Here is a 1,885-nt window from a genome sequence, read left to right as displayed (position 1 = left end):
CATCCCGATTTGCACTTTCACCTTAGATTAATAGCAAACACTGTATTCCAACTATAGAGCAAAGTTAAAAAATTATCTCTCATAAAAATTAGTCCCCATAATAATAGCACAGTGAAGGAAATGTAATTTTCCATGATCTTGGAGTATTCAAAATGGCATCTCAGGCGAAGGTTTTGTTTTTGGTTCACGATTAGTCAGGTTACCACTCTGAGGTTGGTTTTTTGTTTTTGTTTTTTTTTTACCACTCTGAGTTTTACGAGGTAGAAGATAATGCTTTCCATCTGATAAAGGGTAGAAGTCAGCCTGGCCCTAACAGTCTCCAATCTCAGCCTGTCTGCCTTTGGTGATGGTCCAAAGATCTCTATTTAAGATCCATGAACCAGATATCCATGATGAGAAGTAAGTTCTTAGGTAGTGGCCAGGGGGCTGGAGAGAGGACCGTAAACACCTGATGCTCCAGGTCCACACTAGTCACCACAATGAAGCCGGCAACGCTCGTCTCGGACAGGTTCCCCTCCGTGCCCTCAGCGGTGCTAACGCTCAGCAGATGGTGCACCATGTCTCGTCCCGGAGTAACAGGTACTAGCTTGAGCTGATTGTCCTCCTGAGACATGCCCAGAGGCAAACAGGAATCTGGAATGGTGGGGGCCCCGACTTTGTAGATTTTCACATCTGAAAACTTGACATTGAAGGCATGGGGGTAGAAACAGCCTCGGAAGCCATAAAAATACTCACGGATACGTCCGTCCCTACATTCTCGCCGGAAGTCCTGGGAGCACTCAACTACACCCCCTGATTTAGGAAGGAGTACGGTACGTACAAAGTGGGGCAAGTCCCGTTTCAATTCATTGTACAGCCGTTCTTGATCCAGAACCACAACAACATCTACCTCAAAAGCTGATGCTGCATGCACCAGAGCCTGGTAACCAGAGCCCTTAACCCAGTCACAGGTGTTAATGACACAGCCACTCACAGAAGCCCTCCGGTTCACCTCACACCTCTGGCTGAACACATCTGCCAGACGAGATGTAAGCTTATTATAAAGCTTGATGTTGGTGCCAGGAGTAGTGGAGCCGAAATGATAGACCAGAGGAGCCTGGATAGAGAAGCCCTCTTCAACATCTGCTGGACGTTCAATATAGAGGGCACCCATGGTCCCGGGGATGGACACGGAACCTTCGCCCACATCCAGTTCCACGTAGGTGGGACGGCGGCCCAATCACACTGCATAGTTGAGCAGTAGGCGGCACACCGTGGACTTGCCCACATCGGTGGGGCCCACGACCATCACCCGGGGTCCTCGTTCTTCCTCTTTCTCCGCTTGCCTCCGCATCTGCTCCAAGGCTGTGTGGGTATTGAGGTAAAGCAGCATTGGGGTGTCCTTGGAAACATAAGCCACTTCAGTGCGGCCACTCAGCTGCACAGAACAGCCATGCCAAGTGAAAACGGCCACCTTGGCACCTGCATCAAAGGTGAATTTCTTGTGGCGCGTCAATTCTGTGCCAAATATTTCTGCCATACCGGCCAGTAGCACCAGCTGAACTGACTGAGATGCTTCCACCTCAAAGCGGAGTTCAGTTTCTTGCTCAAGTTTAAACTTCGCTGTTGGCTTTTTGTCATCTTTGGCTTCCTCTCCCATCTTTCGTGTGTAGCTGCTGAGCATGGTTGGTAGAGGCCCACAAGGCCCAAGTCTGTGGATCAGAAGTCCAGCTAGAAACCTTCCCGATGTTGGTGGCTCAAAGTTTGAAGAATCCACGATCAGTTGTTCAGATGTCACGCTAGTTGCTGTGGAGGCTGACCGATCCAAAATATGACAGCTGCTAGCTCAAATCCAGAGGTCAGATGGATCCAGACAAACGTAGTAACCAGACAGAGTAAAGAGCCT

At 49.3% G+C, this 1,885-nt stretch overlaps 1 pseudogene; it reads right to left on the bottom strand.

Annotated features, from left to right (window-relative positions):
* Positions 1–361: 361 nt before the first annotated feature.
* Positions 362–1,639, bottom strand: LOC102861049 (annotated as a pseudogene).
* Positions 1,640–1,885: the final 246 nt, after the last annotated feature.

The sequence above is a fragment of the Elephantulus edwardii genome, unplaced genomic scaffold (assembly GCF_000299155.1).
Source record: "Elephantulus edwardii isolate Elephantulus edwardi_28Jun2011 unplaced genomic scaffold, EleEdw1.0 scaffold02118, whole genome shotgun sequence".
NCBI lineage: Eukaryota > Metazoa > Chordata > Mammalia > Macroscelidea > Macroscelididae > Elephantulus > Elephantulus edwardii.
The sequence above is the reverse complement of the archived record's forward strand: the minus strand, read 5'-3'. Positions and strand labels throughout refer to the sequence as shown.